The following is a 21,177-nucleotide window of genomic DNA, read 5'->3' as shown; positions in this document are numbered from 1 at the left end:
CAATGCGGTCCGCAATCCATTTTGTGCGGACCGCACTAGAAGCCTTCGCGGCCACAGTCCATTCTGTGCGGTCCACATTGCCTGAGTTCAGAGAATTGGATTTTTAAGTCAAGAGCCCTAGTGCGGCCGCACTCCATTTTTGTGCGGTCCGCACTAACCCCGCAGGGGTATTTTTGTCCAAAATTTTCAGCTTAGTATAAATAGCTTTCTTCCCATTTTTAGGGTATGAGATAGTTTCGTAACGTAGCTGCACTTGTGGGTTCGACTTTTTTAGCCATTTAGGGCAATTTTATCTACTTTTCATTATTGAATCTTGTTATTTACCTTAGTGATCAATTAATATGAGTTGTTCTTCATCTATTTCTTGTTTTTCTTCTTTAATTATGAGTAGCTAGACCCATAAGCTAGGGTTGTGGCTCAACCCTAGTGTGGTTAATTGATGGGTCTTGTATTTTAGAGCTAAATTGACTATGGGTGTTTGATATTTGGGACTATTTCATGGTTAATTTCTGAATTAGTGGTTGCAAACACTAGTTTGTGTTTAGTTGACTTGGGTTCTTCTTGAGAAAGATAGCCTAAGTCTCCGAAATTGATCCAACAAGGAATTGGGGCATACTCAAGAGATTGATAGCCCCAATTAAAGGGTTAAACCTCGAGAGAGTAATACTCGACTTGAACCCTAGTTGCTTGCGCAAATTTGCATACCCAATTGGTCTTGAGAAAGTCAATTTGGGCAAAATCACTCGAACCACCGAGAGGTGTAAAGTGGGTAAAATAGTGCAACGGTTATATCATACTCCCCAATTATGTCAATCGTGTCTTAGATTCAATTACCCGTCAATTAACCACCTAAGTGAAAGTCATTACCCTAGTGCCTTTTAAACTATTTGAACAACCTTTTTTAGTTTAACTCTTAGCTTAATCTAGTTGCATTTACCATTTGTAGTTGATAATAGTAGAAGTAAAACGAAAACCCCAAAAATGATTAGAAGTGTAATTTGGAACACACATGCAATCCTAAACTAGATAGATACTCGATTCCAAATTCTAGCTCTCTGTGGAAATCGATCCCAACCCAAAATCGGGTAAAAGCTGCTCCGACCCTCTCTCGCTATTCAATAATAGCGCGGAGTAGGCTGTGATCACCTTTTTGGCGCCGTTGCCGGGGAGCTAACAGTTTTGGCTATCTATTTAGTTAGTTTTGTGTGTTATTTTCTTCTTTCCTTCTTTGTTACTAACTTGTTTGTGTCACAACTCAGGTACCAAATGGCAGCGAACAACGCTAATGAACCTCTTGGAAACGTGATTGCGGGGGAGGAGGTAGATGATGTCAGAGATGATGAGGTGCCTCTTGTACCTCAAGGATAACGTAGAGGCCACAATGCCAATGATAATCCCAATGACAATGTTCCAGACCCTCCTCCGCCACCTCCAAGAGTGGCTCCTAGAATATTTCCGAACTAGGGCTATGCGAGTGCTATTGTCCCACCCCGAATCTAGGCGGGCAATTTTCAGATAACCAATATGATGTTGACCAGACTTGAGTAGCGTGGGTATTTTACGGGTGCTGCAAATCAAAATGCCTACAAATATCTCACGGGGTTCGTGGATACATGTTGGGGGAGCAAGCAGACGAATGTGTCCGAGGATGCTCTTAGGTTGAGACTCTTCCCATTCACACTTCGAGGGAAGGCATTATATTGGCTCAAGAGACTTCCCAACCATTCCATCACAACTTGGGATGAGTTGGCAGATAAATTCATTGCTAAATTTTTCTTGCCGAGGTATATGGCGGCATTGCGTGATGAGATATTGGCTTTCGAGAAAGAGCCCACGGAACCTTTGCATGAGATTTGGAAGCATATAGAACAATGGTGAAAGAATGCCCTAGCAATGATATGACCGAGGCTATGATACAATAAACCTTCTACCGGGGCATCAATACAACAAATCATTGCATAGTGAACCAACTTGTTGGGGGCAACTTTATGAAGCTTTCATATGATGAGGCATTTGATATACTTGACGAGATAGATGACACTTCTTCTGCATGGAAAAGTAGAGCCAATGTGCCTCAAGGTGACCCTATAGTTATTCATTTTCACAAGGAACTACATGATCACGAGCAAGTTGTAGTTAAGCTTACAACTACTATGAACCAATTGGCAAAGGCATAGTTTCAACAAGTTCAAAATCCTCGCCAAGTGAATGCCATGGAGGGTGTTAATATGGTTGTCAACAAAAGAAGGCAAAGAAGGCAACAAAACCAAGGGAATTCTGAGCAATTTGATGATGATTGTGATGGATTTCAAAATGATGGTTATGATTACTAAAGTGAAGAGGTTCAATATGTAAACAACTATCAAGGCCAACGGGGCAACTCTTCTAACCAACAACAGTGGAGACCTTAAGGCAATTGGGGCAGCAAACAATAAAACAGTGGTAATTGGGGGAACAACAACCAAAACAACAACTGGGGCAATCAGAATAACAATCAAGGCAACCAAGGGAATTGGAATGGTAATAACAACAATTGGGGTGGCAATAACAGTCAAGGTGGATGGAATAATAGAAACCAAGGAAATCGGGGGCAAGGATTTCAAAGGCCCCCAATGTACCAACAACCGAACAATCCACCCCCATTTCCATCTCAAGGTCCTAGATCTTCTGGCAATGATATGAGCATAATTGAAATGATGTTCGAACAGATGATGAAAAAGAATGCAGATTCTGATGCACAGTTAGCTTCCCACAATACCTCTATCAGAAACTTGGAAGTACAATTGGGCCAAATCTCTCAGTCTTTAAATATTCGCCCTAAGGGTGCTCTACCAAGTTATACGGTAGTGAACCTGAAGGGTGGGAACAATCATGTTATGGCGGTTACAATGAGAAGTGGGAGAGGCGGTGATGTGAATGCCTCCGACCAAAAGCAAATCTTGGATGATGATGTTGAATTGCAAGAAAATGAAGTCCCTTTGGTAGTTGAAGATGTGGTTGATGAAAATGTGAACAACGAAGTGAGGATTGATATTTAAGATGTCGAGGTGAAAACTCAAAATGATGTGAACCCATCTAGGGAACACATAATTGACATACCGGAGCCGGTTGTGCCTAAAGCCAAGGCCACCTCCACCTTATCCTCAAAGGCTCGCGAAGCAAAAGAATGATAATCAGTTTAAAAAGTTCATTGACATGATGAAGAGCTTATCTATTAATGTGCCTTTGGTAGAGGCACTTGAACAAATGCCGGGATATGCGAAATTCATGAAAGAATTGGTCACAAAGAAGCATTCTATGGATTGTGAAACTATAAAGATGACTCACCAAGTTAGTGCTATAGTGCATTCAATGGCCCCGAAGCTTGAAGATCCCGGTGCTTTCACCATTCCTTGCACCATTGGGAGTGCGGATTTTGCCAAGGCTCTATGTGATTTGGTTGCTAGTATCAATTTGATGTCCTACTCAGTTTTCAAAACTTTGGGTATTGGGAAACCTAGGCCGACTTCCATGAGGTTACAAATGGCGGATAGATCGATGAAGAGACCCTTGGGTATTATTGAAGATGTGCTTGTCCGAGTGGACAAATTTATCTAGGCAGCTGATTTTGTGATCTTGGACTGTGAGGTAGACTACAAAGTTCCTATCATACTAGGAAGACCTTTCCTAGCTACGGGGAAGGCATTGGTAGATGTGGAAGCAGGGGAACTCACCTTCCGGGTGGGTGATGAAAACGTGGTCTTTCATGTGTGCAAATCTATGAAGCAGCCCAACAGTACCGAGGTGTGCTCTTTTGTTGACCTTGTCACAACAGTGATAATTGATGACACCAGTGCAATGATCAATGTGGAGGACCCATTGGACGCCGTAGTGTTGAATCTTGATGTCAATAAGCATGCAAGCCGAGTGGAGTGCGTGAATGCTTTACATGGAATGGGCTCTTATTCTTATGAGCCTAGGAAATTGTCTTTGGATCTCGAGAATAGAAAGACTCTACCAACTAAACCTTCAATTGAGGAGCCTCCGGTGTTGGAGTTGAAGCCACTTCCTCCACACCTCAGGTATGAGTTCTTAGGCTCAAATTCTACTTTGCCAGTTATTCTTTCTTCTTGCCTTACTAACATACAGGTTGATGCCACGTTGGTGGTGCTTCAAAAGTGGAAAAAGGTAATTGGAGGGACTCTAGTTGATATTCGGGGAATAAGCCCCACATTCTGTATGCACAAAATTATCTTGGAGGATGATGCAAAGCCTTCCTTGGAGAATCAAAGAAGATTGAACGAAGCAATGCAAGAAGTTGTGAAAAAAGAGGTGATCAAGTGGTTGGATGTCGGGGTTGTGTACCCCATCTCTGATAGCTCTTGGACTTTGCCGGTGTAATGTGTACCGAAGAAGGGTGGCATGACCGTGGATACAAATTCTCAAAATGAGTTGATTCCTACAAGAACAGTCATTGGTTGGAGGGTATGCATGGACTTCCGCAAGTTGAATAAAGTGACCTACAAGGATCACTTCCCTTTGTCTTTCCTTGACCAGATGTTAGACCAATTTGCTGGGCGTGCCTTCTATTGTTCCTTAGATGGGTATTATGGGTACAACCAAATCTTGATTGCTCCGGAAGATCAGGAGAAAACCATATTCACTTGTCCATATGGCACTGTTGCCTTCTCTAGGATGCCTTTTGGGTTGTGTAATGCACCGGCTACATTTCAGCGGTGTATGATGGTTATTTTCACCGATATGGTGGAAGACATTTTGGAGGTGTTTATGGACGATTTTAGTGTTGTAGGGGACTCATTTGATGAATGCTTGAAGAATTTTGATATTGTACTGGCCCGTTTTAGTGTTGTAGGGGACTCATTTGATGAATGCTTGAAGAATCTTGATATTGTGCTGGCCTGTTGTGAAGAAACCAATCTTGTTCTCAATTGGGAGAAATGCCACTTTATGGTGGAAGAAGGAATTGTTCTTGGGCATAAAATTTCGAAGCATGGTATTGAGGTAGATAAAGCAAAGATCGATGTGATTTCAAGGGTCCCCCCTACATCCGTCAAGGGAGTTCAAAGTTTTCTTGGGCATGTAGGGCTCTACCGGAGATTTATCAAAGACTTTTCGAAGGTAGTGAACCCCTTGTGCAAGTTGTTGGAAAAATATGCTAAGTTCATGTTTGATGAGAAATGTATGCAAGCGCCTTTGAACTTCTCAAGCATAAGTTGACCACCACTCTCATCATTACCGCGCCTAATTGGAGCTTGACCTTTGAGCTCATGTGTGATGCGAGCGATGTTGAGGTTGGGGCGGTTTTAGGTCAAAGAGTGAACAAAATGTTTCATCCGGTGTACTATGTGAGCAAGACAATGAATGATGCTCAAGTGAACTACACGGTGACCGAGAAAGAACTTTTGGCTATTGTGTTTGCTATGGAAAAATTCTGGCCGTATCTTATGGGTGCCAAGGTTATTATTCATACCGACCATGCTGCACTCCGGTACTTGATGACGAAGAAGGACTCCAAATCTAGACTAATGCGATGGGTCTTGTTACTTCAAGAGTTTGATTTGGAGATTGTGGACCGGAAAGTTAGTGAGAACCAAGTGGCAGACCACTTGTCCCGCTTGGAGGAGGAGGGGAAGCCTCGTAATGCCCTAGAGATCAATGATTCATTTCCTGACAAACAACTCCTTTCAGTGTCGATGAATGATATCCCATGGTTTGCCGATGTTGCTAATTTCCTTGTGATCGGTATAATCCCGTGTGAGCTCTCTTCTAACCAAAGGAAGAAGCTCAAGCAGGATAGTTTGGACTTCTATTGGGATGATCCATACTTGTTCAAGATTTGCACGGATGGTGTGATCCGAAGGTGTGTCCCAGAGGAGGAGAAATTGAGTATCTTGGAGGCTTGTCATTCCTTTCCCTATAATGGCCATCATGGCAGGGCGAGGACGGCTTCTAAAGTTCTTAGTTGTGGGTTTTATTGGCCAACTTTGTTCAAATATACGGGTAATTTGGTGAAGAGATGCGACGAATGCCAAAGAGCGGGTGGAATTTCGAAGAAAGATGAGATGCCTCTCAATACCATCCTTAAGGTTGATATTTTTGATGTATGGGCATTGATTTCACGGGCCCATTTGTTAGCTCTTGTGGGAACACTTACATTCTTGTGGCGGTGGACTATGTTTCAAAGTGGGTTAAAGCCATGGCTTTACCCAACAATGAGGCCCGGAGTGTTGTTGCATTGCTCAAAAGGAGCATTTTTACAAGGTTTGGTACTCCTCGTGCAATCATCAGTGATGGAGGGTTTCATTTTTGCAATAGAGCTTTCGATACCTTGCTTTCTATGTATGGTGTCAATCACAAAGTTTCTACTCCCTATCATCCTCAAGCAAGTGGTCAAGTTGAAGTCTCCAATAGGGAAATCAAAAGCATATTGTCAAAGATGGTCAATGCAAATAGGACCGATTGGTCAAATAAGTTGGATGACGCTCTATGGGCTTATAGGACTGCTTATAAGACTTCGATTGGTATGTCTCCGTATCAGTTGGTGTTTGGGAAAGCTTGCCATTTACCAGTTGAGTTAGAGCACAAGGCCACGTGGGCTTTGAGGAAGCTTAATCTTGAGTGGGATGTTGCAGCCAATCTTCGTGTAGAGCAGCTTAATGAACTTGATGAATTTAGATTCCATGCCTATTCCAGTTCGTCCTTGTATAAGGACAAGAAGAAGTGCCTTCATGATAAATATGCTCGTGGAAAGTAGTTCAAAGTAGGTGATTTGGTTCTCTTGTTCAACTCCCGGTTACGTCTGTTTCCGGAAAAGCTCAAATCAAAATGGAGTGGACCTTTTGAAGTGGTATGTGTGACCCCGTTTGGTTCTCTTGATTTAAAGAACAAAAATGGTGAAGTTTTCAGAGTTAATGGGCACCGCGTCAAGCATTATCTTGGAAAAATTGATGACAGCCACGTGGTGGCACTTCTCCATTTCAAATGATGTGATGGTAACTTGCATCCTGCTGCGACGTTAAATTAGGCGCTTCTTGGGAGGCAACCCATCTGTTTTTCTTCTTGTTTTTCTTTGATTTTCATTGTAGGATAGGATTTATTTTTGGGCTAACTGGTTGTGAGATGTTACAGGATTGTGTTGGTGCAGTGTAGGACATAGTGGAAAAAAGTGCCAGGTCTCTGAAGTTATTAGTGCGGACTGCACTAGTGAAGGGTGAAATGATGACCTCTCTGAAGTTTGCCACTGCGGCCGCACTACATTTTTTGCGGTCCGCAATGGACCACTACGGCCGATGTCCATTTTGTGCGGACCGTAGTGGGTTACTTGGTCAAACTTGGCAAAAGTTGTGTAGTGCGGACCGCAGTTGATTTTGTGCGGTCTGCACTGGTTGTTGAGACTGGGCCCCGGGTCCTTTTCTATAAATAGGGCCTGAGGCCCTCCTTTTACCCTTTTCAATCCCTGACTCTTAAAACTTATACAAGCACTGTTCATCACCGTCTTTGTTCGTAATTAACTGCTTGGACTTGTTACTCTTCATTAACTCTCACATCTGGTACTATTGCTTGCCTTTTAGTTGTTCAATTTTGTTAATTTCTTTTGATTTTAGTTTTTCTTGTTTCCCTCTATATGTTTCCCGTAGTTTTTCTTCAATTGATTAGGTTATGGTTGTAAATTTCTTGATTAGGTAGGCTCATGTAGTTAAAAACAATGTTAAATCACTTAGGGGCATTATTTAGGTATTAATTATGCTTAAAATCAAAAATCCGTTAAACCCTAACTTAGTGCCACAACTGGGCACTCAGTGCGGACTGCAGTCATTTCTGTGCGGTCCATAGTGCCCCGGTGCGGTCCGAAGTACCATTTTATGCGGGCCACATTAATAAAACTTCTGAAAGCTGAACTTTGGACAGTGCGGCCGCACTACATTTTGTGCGGATCGCACTGGCCCCAGTGCAACCGCACTACATTTTGTGCGGTCTGCACTGCCTAGATATAGAGGGTGGGTAGTCTGAATCCCACCCCTATGCGGACCGCATGGCCATTTTGTATGGTCTGCATTGGCCCATGTGCGGCCTCACACCACTTTGTGCGGTCCGCACTAGGTACCTTCTGTAATATGTTTGCAACTCTTTTCTTCTCTGCAATTCTGTTTCTTGTCTACTGCTATTGATACTAACAAAGTCATTTGAATTGTGTTTGCAGACAATGGTAAAACAACGAGGCAAAGGATCTAAACAACCTGGCAGAGGTAAATCTTCCCGGGGAGGGAAGCAGAAAATGATAAGACTCACTCCCTAAGCTAAGCAAAACATCAAGAATATGAGGAAAGCGATAAAAGCCACTGACAGAGCCATTGACATGTCGGGGAGTGAGTACGAGCCTTCCCGGGAGATCTCTTCGGACTCTATGCCAGAATATATCCCTGACTGGCCGGAGAGGCATAGACTGAGAGATACACCTCCAGCATCCCCCACTGCCCAAGCATCAGTGAACATCTCTTCTGGTTTGTCTGAGGGCTTAGGTGATGGTAGTAGGGAATACTCCACCTCTCCCACAGCTTCATTATCTGGAGAGGGTGCAGTAGGTGATGAGGAGGAAGTAGGGGGAGACGAAGAAGTAGGAGAAGGAGGTGAACCACAAGTGGGGGGTATTGCCCAAACTAGGAAGCCAGAGGTGTGGCAAGACCAGTTTGTTAGTGAGGTAGCATACCACAAGTTCCGGGAATGGTGGCCGGTGAGGAAGTTAATCCCGGAGAGGAGTTTTATTGATAGAGACTTGCTACCTCACAACCCCAACGTGAGGAGGCAGTTTAGGACAAGAGTGGGCTGGGAACATTTTCTAGATGAGTGTGTGGATGCCAACGAACACTTGGTCAAGGAATTTTACAACAACGTAGCCCACATCAAAAAGGGCTCCAAATTGACCAAGGTTCGAAATCTGAAGGTGTTGTTAGATGGGAAGACAATCAATGACTATCTTGGGTTTAATGAGGAAGATGAGATACTGTACATGGCAAAGATGGAAATGGGCGAGGAAGTTTGTCCCTGGCTAGCACAGTACTTGGCAATCCCAGGTACTACCCCGACTGGTTGATTGCTGGAGTCAAGATCTTGAGATGGAGTTTGAACTTTGAGGCACGGGGGTGGGAGACCTTTGTATGTAGCAGGTTGGACCCCACGACACATGACATCTCCCTCGCTCTCCACCGGAATGTGTTAGTGGCTTCGATCATGGTGGGGTACCCAACCAATGTGGGGAATATGATGTCGCAGATTATTACTATTGTGGGTGCCGAGCATGACAGAAACTACTCATTCCCCAGTTTCCTCACTATGTACTTCCGGGACCTGAAAGTGGAAAAGAGGCCCTTCGACATCAAAGTCAAAGCGAAGGCCCCTTTCTCCTAGTACAGCATGCAGGGGGATGACAACCCCAAGAGCAAGAACTTCAAGAGTACAGTTACTGCTCCAACTGTCTAGTCTGAAGAGCCAGTTGTGGTAGTAACTCCAGCTGAGCCTGCATCTACTTCCACTGCTGCCCCTCCTGGTCCATCCACCTCAGCGGACCTGGAGATTCCTTCTTCTCGGGCCTATCCTATTACTGCCCACCGACTAAGCCAGGTACTTCTGAGTATCAACAACTGGATGCAGACTGCCTCATCCAAGTTGTCCATCCTAACTACCACGGTAGAGGCTCAGTCGGCACCTCCAGTCCCACAGGTTTCCCATTTGATAGAGGATGATTTGAAAGAGGTTTTAGACAACCAGAAGAAAATCCTCGACACTCAGAAGGTACTGACTGAGGTAGTTAATTCACATAGCAAGGCTCTCAAGGAGCTTGCTCGGGAGCACAAGAAGCTAAGGAAGACACGGGCATCCAAGGAGTCCGTGAAGGTATTGAGAGCTGATGTTGACAGACTAAAGGCAGATCAGCTGCCTTTAGACTTACTGATCTAGGACCCAGTACCCACAGCTCATTCCCAGCCAGAGCAGTCACAAAGGCCTCCCAAGAGGAAGAGGATGATTTCTAGAGCGGATGATGCAGTCATCCAGTTGGCCGACCCACCGGAGGCTTTCTCCAGTCAGCCTCAGGATGCACTTCAGTAGCCTATCCAGGTCCAGGCCCAACTCCCCGTAGCATCAGAGCAGCAGGCCATCGGGAACCAGTCTGAGGTTCCCAAGCACAGTGAGGACCCTGGGACCACTCAGGAGCCTATGCAGACAGACAGGCCATAAGGAGTTCCTATATCCTTTTTCCTATCTCTTTTTGATGCTTTATTTGGTTTAGTTGGCAGTGGGAACAATGCCAACTTTCATTTGAGGGGGTAGACCCTACTTTTTATTCATTCGGATGATTGTATATATATTTGATACTTTTTTATGCTTTCTTGATTTTTCACCTTTGGGTTGTATATAATTTTAACATTTCGTACATTTATCGCATTTTTATTTTACTTTGGGTCTGTATATAAGTTATGTTACATTGTACATATTCATCCCATCTATTGTATATTCAAGTCCTCTCTTGTATATATTCATTCTACTTTCCGCAATTTTTTTGTTCTTAGTTTCTTATTTGTGATTCGTAGCTTCTTATTTCTCAAGTTTGCAATAAACCTTTGGTTTTCTTAATGCCACGGTTCTTTCCAAATGTGGAGTGTTGTGTGAACCGGTGGCTCTTCACAATGATGGATGGCGTGACAACCTTCTTAAGAGTTTGAGTCCGTTTTTCTTTTCCTTTTTAGTAGTTAGTAGTTAAGGGTGCCTCAAGCAAAGCTTCACTTGGGCCTAGCACATTTTGCCTTTGATCTTATGATCAAAAACAAATTGTTGTGTTTAGGATGGTGAAAGTAGTGACCTTGAGACTCTTGTGATGACCAATAATCATCAAGTAGTTTTTCGGGACCATTTTGTACTCAAATCTTATCTAAGGTCGTTGTGGGTCCCCAAATTTGCGCCTTTAGCAATCCCATAGCTTGTGTGGTGAGTAATCGCATTGCAAGTCCAAGTCCCGAGCCATTGGTCTAGAACTTGCCCTGAATGTTTGTTGAGGCAAAATCCTAAGTGAATTCTGACTTGAGACATGATTATAGGCTCTCCTTGGTCCAAATGATAGTTGAACACACCCATAACCTACCAATGATAAGATCCCTAGTCAACCTTTTTGAGACTTAGACCTTTTTCCTTCAAGAACCATAATACAAGCCTATACCCGTTCTAAAAGATACCCCCTCTTGGCACCCGATCTTTCCTTTAGCACATGGCAAAAGTATAAGTTTGGGGGGAGAGACGAGGAGTGCAACAAAGTGGTAAAAAGGCACAAAAATGAAGAAAAGGAAAGGTAATGAAAAAGAAAGAAAAGCAAAATGGCAAATAGAATGGTTAATATGAAATAGAACAAAAAGGGATTCAAGAAAAGCAAAGAAAGAAAGGTGTGGAAAGTTGAGAAAGGAGAAAAGGTTTGAAATGTGTAAGAAAGAGTGGCAGTGTGTCTCTCTAACCCCTTAGAAATAAGTGAAATGACTCAAAGAGTCAAGTGAATGGATGCCAAATGAATCAAAAGAAGTGCTTAAGGGAAAATGGAACCTACTTAGACCAAAACATTTCCTACCCTGAACCAAAAGCCTTCACAATGTCACTACAAAAACCCTATATGATCTTGATTTGAATGAAGCTTACATTAGTGGATACTCACATAAGGGGCAAGCATATGGTACCTAGAGTCGGACTTGTGACTTTTTCTTGAGAGAGATGAGTGAACTTCCATTAACCGCATTTTGAGTGCCACTATTCTAAAGGTGAGGTTTTCTTAGGGAGAGTTAAGGATGTGTAATTTTGGGTTCCACAATGACCGAAGTAATAGAAAAGAGTTCTTTGATGTGTTGAGTCAATTCTTGATGCTCTTGTGTCGCACTTAATCCATGGTGTTTCAAGGAGTAAAAGTTGTTAATGATTCATTTGTATTGAGGGCAACTGTTAGTCCCAACTGATGCTAGATGAGGCTACTTTAGGTCAGCTGAAAATATCTTGGATTTTCCCTTAAGGGGTGGGTATTATTTTATTTGCTTGAGGACAAGCAAAAACTTAAGTTTGGGGGAGTTGATAACTAGGGATTTTAACACATTTTATACCCCTTCTTGCTTATGCTTTGATTAGAAATTCATACAAAATAGTCCCAAAAGGCTCACAAGTGTGCTTGATTGCAGGTTTGATCAACAAAGTAACAAAATGTCAAAGATCAGCTCAAAAAGGAGTAAAACTTGCACAAGTCCCAAGACAAGACAAAGCTCAGTCAAAACAGGCCAGTGCGGCCACACACCATTCTGTGCAGTCCGCACTGGGTGATTCAGAGAGGTTGACATTCAGGCACAAAGGCAATGCAGCCGCACTACATTTTATGAAGTCCGCACTGAAGTTAATACGGCCGCACTCGACTTAGTGCAGTCCGCAGACCCAAGGAATATGAGAGATGCCAGTTTTGAAGTTTCAAGCCAATGCGGTCCGTAGTCCATTCTGTACGGACAGCACTAGAAGCCTCCGCGACCGCAGTCCGTTCTGTGCGGTCCACATTGCTTGAGTTCAGAGAGTTGGATTTTGAAGTCAAGATCCCTAGTGCAGCCGCACTCCATTTTGTGTGGTCCACACTAACCCCGCAGGGGCATTTTTGTCCATAATTTTTAGCTTAGTATAATAGCTTCTTTTCCTATTTTTAGGGTATGAGATAGTTTTGTAACGTAGCTGCACTCGTGGGTTAGATTTTCTTTGCCATTTTGGAAAATTTTATCTATTTTTCATCATTGAATCATGTTATTTACCTTAGTGATCAATTAATATGAGTTGTTCTTCATCTATTTCTTGCTTTTCTTCTTTAATTATGAGTAGCTAGACCCATAAGCTAGGGTTGTGGCTCAACCCTAGTGTGGGTAATTGATTAGTCTTGTATTTTAGGGCTAAATTGACTATGGGTGTTTGATATTTGGGCCTATTTTATGGTTAATTTCTGAATTAGTGGTTGCAAACACTAGTTTGTGTTTCGTTGACTTGGGTTCTTCTTGAGAAAGAGATCCTAAATCTCCGAAATTGGTCCAACAAGGAATTGGGGCATACTCAAGATATTGATAGCCCCAATTAAAGGGTTAAATCTTGAGAAAGTAATACCCGACTTGAACCCTAGTTGCTTGTGCAAATTTGCATACCCAATTGGCCTTGAGAAAATCAATTTGGACAAAATCACTCGAACCACCGAGAGGTGTAGAGTGGGTAAAATAGTGCAACGGTTATATCATACTCCCCAATTATGTCAATCGTGTCTTAGATTCAATTACCCGTCAATTAACCACCTAGGTGAAAGTCATTACCCTAGTGCCTTTTAAACCATTTGAACAACCCTTTTTAGTTTAACTCTTAGCTTAATCTAGTTGCATTTACCATTTGTAGTTGATAATACTAGAAGTAAAACGAAAACCCCAAAAAGTGATTAGAATTGTAATTTGGAACACACATGCAATCCTAAACTATATAGATACTCGATTCCAAATTCTAGCTCTCTGTGGAAATCGATCCCGACCCAAAATCGGGTAAAAGCTGCTCCGACCCTCTCTCGCTATTTAATAGTAGTGCGGAGTAGGCCGTGATCAATGTGTGGTTCATTGGTAGACCTATATGGATGTGTGTTTTGCATCGAGACGGCTTTGTTGACTTCGAGTTGCCTTTGGTGAGGGATGTGTTGATTCGGTTGTTATTGAGCTATTAGTAATCAGGGGGATATATGAGTTACCTTTCCGTGTTGCGAGACATTAGGATTTGTTGGTTATAGGCACATGTGGTGTGACTTTATTAGGGCCTCTCAGTGGAATTAGAGTGGGAAGAGTACTGGGTATTGCTCGGTGGATGGTGTATCGGTTATGTCCTTTCAAGTTGTGTGTGTCGCGACCCCTTTTTCTCGCGCAATCGGATTTATGACATTTGGGAGGACAACTCATTCCCTTTTTTTGGGAATTTTTGGGTTTGAATTGAAGAGTCGCCACCTAATGATTAAGGTGCATTAGGACACCAAGAAGGTTTGATTTGAGTAACTAGAGATTGGGTAAGGGCTTGAAATTATCCCAAGGGCAAGGTGTTAGGCACCCATCAGGACCCACTAGTGTGGTTCTCGGCCAGACTATTGTTGTGAATTTAGGTGCAAATAACATGTAGGCAAATAAAGCTTCAAATAAGAGGGGATTTTCACATAATGGTTACAAACAAAATTGGAAAGAATTAAAAGGAAGCTGATTTTCTTAAAATAAATAGTTTGAAATCTTTAGAAGAAACAAAGAAACAAAGGGAAAATGGGGGTCCTAGGTTTATTAATAATATGGATCACCTCACACAACATCCGGTAATCACTCCTCTGTGAGGGGCTACACGAGACGTTATCGCGTGGTCATCATATCCATATCTACCCTTTCCCACCCGTTAAGGTATTAAAGCGTGGAATGATCTCATTTACTTATTGCATGCTATTACCCGTCCTAATCCTATCAGTCCCGGAGGCATTTAGGACTACTAATCCTAAGGAGGAGGGATATTAGGCTTATTTGTAGTTTCAAAGGCAAAATTCTAAGGCGACATACAAAAACATGTATAACAAGTTGGGGAAAGCACATAACAAGAAAAGGCTCAGATATACCTCCTTGAACAAGGAAAGCACATAATTAGCATGACTTTCCATACTGTTTATAGTCTGATTAAGAACTTAAAGGTTGAGGCAGACTGATTTATTACATAATTATGATAAAAAGCCCGAATCAGGTCTGCCTACTGGTTGTAGTTAATAGCATAGATTCAGTTTATAACTTTTCCCTAAGGCTTGCCTAAGTGTTGGACAAGGATCCTATAGGCATGGTATCTACTGAATTCAGAAAGCAATAATAATAAACTGAATACATACTGGTTAAAAATGTTGTCGGATTATTAAAGAAAGAAAGTTTTTACGAAGGTCATGAGTTCTGCAAATGATGATCCTTGTTATTACTGGTTAGCTCTAGGCGTGAATGAAGCTATTCAGATTCGCTTAATAATTCCTATAGACATGCTTTCTATGTGTAGTTGATCAGAAGCCTTATAGACATGGTAAAAGTGCAAAAACCTTATAGACATGATATCTAAATACATAAGACGGGTTTTAACCTCTAAACATGGTATCTAACTGGTAGAATTAATTTTATTGGACATAATATCTATATGCAGTTGATTGTTTAAAACCTATGAACATGATTTCTAGATGAAAATGAATATACAAGATTCATAAGGACCTATAGGCATATTTTCTATATGCATATGCAGAATTCAGATTTCCATACTTATGGACATGATTCCTATAAGCATGATTTCTATATGCATGCAGATTTCAGAATGACTTATAGGCATGATTTCTATATAAGAGTTGCAGAATTTAGATTGACCTATAGGCATGGTATATATCCTTTGCATACATAGTTACTCGCCTTTTTCACTAGCCATCCCCAAGAGTTTATTACAAATTATTACAGCCCAGAATAAAGTAAAATACATCAGAAAAATGCAAATAAAAGTACAATCAAAGGAGAGCCTGACTCAGACTTCATGTCTGAAATATGAGGTAAACCAACTCCATAAGATCAAGATCCAAAGCCTTTCTTCCATTCGAGTGTGTCAAAGTTCCCTAAGAGCCTCAAAAAGGACTCCGGGAAATGCTCACACCCAAATGTATTATCAGATTAGGACAAGTGCAGTGTGGAAGGGCCAGCCCTCAAGTGTCCAAGTTCAGAGGGAGCTCAAAGGATCCCAAGGCAAGGATCACAAGAGAGGGGCAGAACTTAAAGACTAAGAGAGTGTGCAAGTGCAGAAACAGAATTCTAAAAGGGGGAAAGGGAGGGGAAATAGCTACAGATAAGTACACATAAGGGGTTCAAGGGGATTAGGGAAATTGAAAGAGGCAAGGGCAGGCTGTGGGCATGCCCAGCAATGGAGAATGGCAGCATACCCATAAGCCTGTTAGAACACACTATTTAGAGGCTATGATCCCAAGGGATCAAATTTAATTCATGGACAATAATTTGCATATTGCCATGCCTTAAACCATAGCTCAAACACATATAGGGCAGGGGTTTGGGATTCATAATAGAACAGGCAGAAAGAAATTAGCATGCTAAAGTAAGTGTTGAACTATACAGAAACAGTGAGTAGACATAGATACAAATCAGTAAATAAACACTTTGTTGTGGTGCTAAAGCTTAAATTAGGACATACCAGTTTCAAAGAAACAAATAGAGAAAAGCAGTAGGTCTTGTAAACAGGCCACAATGCAGACATTAAGAGAGAATACTATTGTGTGTAAGTGTAAGTTCAGAAAGACTATGAGTGATGGTGTGCTAATGAAAGAGTCGTGTATTTATAGTGTGAAAAACATGCAGAAATAAGGTAAGAAAACGATTAAGGAACTGGATGTCAATTAAGAATCAATCAACACAAGACTTCCTTTAATTAAGGAATTCGGTCTCAAAAGGTAAAACTATTTAAGGAAAGAAATCAAATAAACATCTTGTTCAAAGTAGGCAATTGGGGGTAAATACATAGAAGTTTATTTTAGGGGCAAAGCTTTGAAATACACGATTGCATAAATAAGGTAATAGAAATCAATTAGTAGCCAGTAAACCAATGGTCAGAGATTTTGTAATCACTGGTCCATGAATGAACCAAGTCAGAAAAGCTGAGAAAAGTTTTTAACTTAAGTCGAGTAACAGGACAGTCAACAAACAAGGAAAGAAATCAATCAAACTTATACAAAAGGATGTCTGAAATTAATCAAAAATTTAAAGCCCTTTTAGAGGGAAGTTCAGCACATATAATGAGCACACAAGTATCAGGCATACAAAATAGGGTCAAGTGGAAGGTCTTATCGAGTTTAGCAAAAGTCAGAATCATATGAAGAAACAAAATTGAAACAATGATTTTGAAACTTAATGAAGCAGTATTTGAAACAACTCCAGGAACTCAAATAGGTCCAAAAGATTAGGGTTTTTGAAATCAGGCAAGTTCAGAGGTAAAGCACAAGCAAATCACATAGCCAATGGTCTCAAAATTCAGATGAACACCCAAATTCTAGGGTTTTTACCATCAATCGAGTGCAGAGATGAGAGGACAAGCAGTCAAGGAAAAGATACTAATCGAAATAGGTTCAGAGGTTTCAGAAAGGAACTGAGACCCTTAGCATGCTCTTTCAGTAGTAGAAACTCATGAGAAGTATAGTAAAAGAACAACATGCGAGACATAGTAAAAGAAACATAGTAAAAGAATCTAATGAGAAACATAGTAGAAGAAACTGATTAAGAACACAGTAGCAGAAACTTAAAAACACAGTAGAGGAAACTAATAAGAACATGGTAGCAGAAACTTAACGATAACATAGTAGAAGAAACGTAGTAGGAGAAACAAAAAGAACACAGTAGAAGAAACATAGTAGAAGAAGCACACAAAAGAAAAATTAGAGAAACATCTAAAAACCCTAGATCGGAAAATAAAGGCTTTGAAAGCATAACTTTTGAAAGAAATATCAGAAAATCGTTTAAAAGCTTAGGAAAAACATTGATATGGAACAGATCTACAGAGATCAGAAAACCCTCAAAAGCTAGGGCTTCAGAGAAACCCAAACGGTAAGAAAGGCTTGGATCTAAGCAGGAGGAGTCGAGGCTAGGCTCGAAACAGACATGGCTTGCCGGAGCAAGGCCGGAGATGGCCGTGAAACTTGAATCAACAAGGGTCTGGACCCAGCTCTTCGTGGTCAAGTCATGAGACTTCAGTAACCAAGCGTGAGGAGCCATAGAAGGCTGGTGGGTGGTGAAACCACCATGGATTCAGGCTAGGAGGTGGCCAGGGAAGATGGATGGAACTCATTGGAGAGGAGGGGAAGGTTCTAGAGAGAACCATAGATAGAGAGAGTCGGTTGAGTGAGGAATGAGAGGGGTTTTGGGTGGTCGTTTGGTTTAATTTGGTAAGGGCGAATCTGGACCGTTGATCAAAAATGATCAACGGCTAGGATTTAGTCTGGGTTGGGTCAGGTGGATTTAGGATTAGGCTTGGGTCTTGGGTTAGTTTAATTTGGGTTGGGTATTGGGTTTAATTAGGCCAAATTAAAAGGCTAGATGTGGCTATAAGTTAAATAGCCTCTTTTTCTCATTTAATTTATAACAAATAATAAACAAATTAAAAGCACTAAAATGACTTATAACGTATAATTATCAATTTAAAATTACAAAATCCCATTTTATAAACATGAGACGGATTTAAACGTTAAAATGGCTAATATTGCAATTACGCAATTTTATCCTTAAAATACCAAAAAATTTGTAAAAATGTGTGAAAAAATATCTTAGCTATATTTTAATATAAACATGAGAATCTAATAAATAAATCACCAAAAAAATAATTTTGGGGACAATTATTGGGCTTCCTTGATAAAATAGAGCAGTAAATTAACTTAAAAATCTTTGAAAAATAATAGGACCTTGGGACATACTTATATATGCATATACATGCTATTTTAAAAGATATTTTGCAAAGAAAAAATACAGGGAAAAATTGGGTATCAACAGCTGCCTCTCTTTACCCGGGAAGGATGAAAGAGTTGTCGGGTAAAGATATGATGGCCAATTTTTGACCGAACGAAATGGTTTGAAGAGGTTGGCCGTGCTCTGGCTCCTGAGCTACCTACATATCCCTGGTCTTTTAGGAATCAGGCCATATGTAATTCAGGATCCGTCAGCCGAGTATGCCGATGGAAGCCTTTTCAAGAACGGGCACAATATTCAGGTCGGGGTGAATGGTTAAGGTCTAATAAGGCTGCGGGAACTGGAGAGAGGTTGCTCCTGTTGAGATAGTAGTTGCTCGCCGGTTCACCTGCAAATAAGCAATACAAGCATATATTGTGCGTAAATTTAAATATGATGCAAGTTCCCGTCGGACCATGAATGCTATCTTTGGACGGTTAGGATGACGTCCTCAGACTATGATGTCCTGGACCATGAAGCATATAATAAAGGATTTGCAGGCCATGAAATGATGCTCTCGGGCTATGGGAATGATGCCTCCGAACTATGATGCCTTTGAATAATGATATGCAAAAGATTAAAGGAGATCCTCAGGCTATGGCATGGCATTCTCGGGCTATGAAAATGGTGCCTCCGAACAATAACACCTTTGGACAATTTGGCGGTCTTTTAGTCCATGAGATGCAGTATTTGGCGATCTTTCAGCCATGCAAGTGTAAAATAAAGCGGCGATCTTTCAGCCATGCAAGTGTAAAATAAAGCGGCGATCTTTCACCCATGCAAGTGTAAAATAAAGTGGCGATCTTTCAACCATGCAAATGTAAGATAAAGCAGCAATCTTTCAGCCATGCAAGTGCAGATGGAGGTAGAGCTTAACCTCGGAAGGTATAATGATAGCCTTATGTAATGCAGAAAATGCAGATGGAGACAGTGCTTAGTCTCGGAGGGCAGAATGGTAGCCTTATGCAATGCAAGAGATGCAGATGGAGACAGTGCTTAGTCTCAGAAGGCAGAATGGTAGCCTTATACAATGCAGAAATAAAAATAAAAGGGCAAATGGTAATAGAGTTTCTCAGTTGATAGCAGGTTGCGACATTGTGACTACTGGGGACATTGCGATATAGGGAATATTGCCGGCGTGCGTGGGTAGCAAATGCTGGTAAACATGAACAATTTTGAGAGTTGTATTCCTGAACACCGTTTATCTCATGAATGTATAGCATGTCGGATGCTTTTGTAATCCAAATGTCTGCATCCAAAGAAAAATCATGAGTTTTGTAGAGGGGAGGTTAATTCGTATCCCTATTGTCTTTGCTTGACCTTCTCGACTCTGATCTGGTGATACTGTACGTATCATTGGGGTAGCATTGCTAAACAGAGCAATTTTAGTAACAAACAGGCATGATATAACATAAATAAATAATCGAGAATAGTTTTCTTTAGATGAACCGACGACTGCGACGTGGTTCAAGACATTGCGACCTTTCTTGTTACGGAATTTTGATGGTCCTCCTCAAAATTCTGCCCCGGTTTACTAGGTTGATGCTTCTGACGGCTGCTTGCGATGACTAGCTGAAATTGCTTTGGAATTTTGAGGGTCCTCCTCAAAATTCTGCCCCAGTTTTCAGTTACGGGGGGGAATGAAAATTTTATTGAATTGTGACCGAACCCATAGGGCTTCCTACGTATCCCCTCTTAAACGGCAATCAGGTCAGGCGTAGTTCAAATTACATTATAAAGGAAAGCATAAAGATTACACATAGTATCACTTGACTACATCTGAATTGATTGGCTTTGGCCAGACTTCCCTGTCCATTTCCGCAAGTATGAGGGATCCTCCTGTTAGAACCCGGTGAACCATGTACGGACCCTGCCAGTTGGGAGAGAATTTCCCTTTGGCTTCATCTTGATGCGGGGAAACTTTCTTTAACACCAACTGCCCATGTGTGAACTGTCTCGGCTTGACTCTTTTGTTGAGAGCTCTGGACATTCTATTCTGATAGAGCTGACCGTGGCAAACTACATTTATTCTCTTTCCGTCTATAAGAGCTAGCTGCTCGTAATGACTCTTTACCCAGTCGTCGAGCTCAACTTCTTGTGTAATCCTCAAGGAAGGGATTTCTACTTCGGCGAGAATGACTGCTTCTGTACCATATACCAACATGTAGGGGGTTGTCCTAGTTGATGTGCGGACTGTGGTGCGATACCCCAACAAAGCAAATGATAGCTTCTTGTGCCACTGCTTATGCTTCTCTATCATTTTCGTGAGTATCTTCTTGATGTTCTTATTGGTGACTTCTACGGCTCCATTCATCTGAGGTCTGTAGACTGTAAAATTCTTGTGTATAATCTTGAAATTTTCACACATAGCATTCATCAAGTCGCTGTTGAGGTTGGAGCCATTAGCTGTAATGATTGATTCTGGAATCCCGAATCGACAAACAATACGGTCGCGGACAAAGTCTTCCACAACTTTCTTGGTTACTGCTCTGTAAGATGCTGTTTCGACCCATTTGGTGAAATAGTCGATTGCTACTAGGATAAACTTGTGCCCGTTGGAGGCGGCAAGCTCGATTGGTCCAATAACATACATTCCCCAAGCAGCGAACGT

Source organism: Nicotiana sylvestris, chromosome 8, assembly GCF_000393655.2.
Source record: "Nicotiana sylvestris chromosome 8, ASM39365v2, whole genome shotgun sequence".
NCBI classification, from domain to species: domain Eukaryota; kingdom Viridiplantae; phylum Streptophyta; class Magnoliopsida; order Solanales; family Solanaceae; genus Nicotiana; species Nicotiana sylvestris.
The sequence above is the reverse complement of the archived record's forward strand: the minus strand, read 5'-3'. Positions refer to the sequence as shown.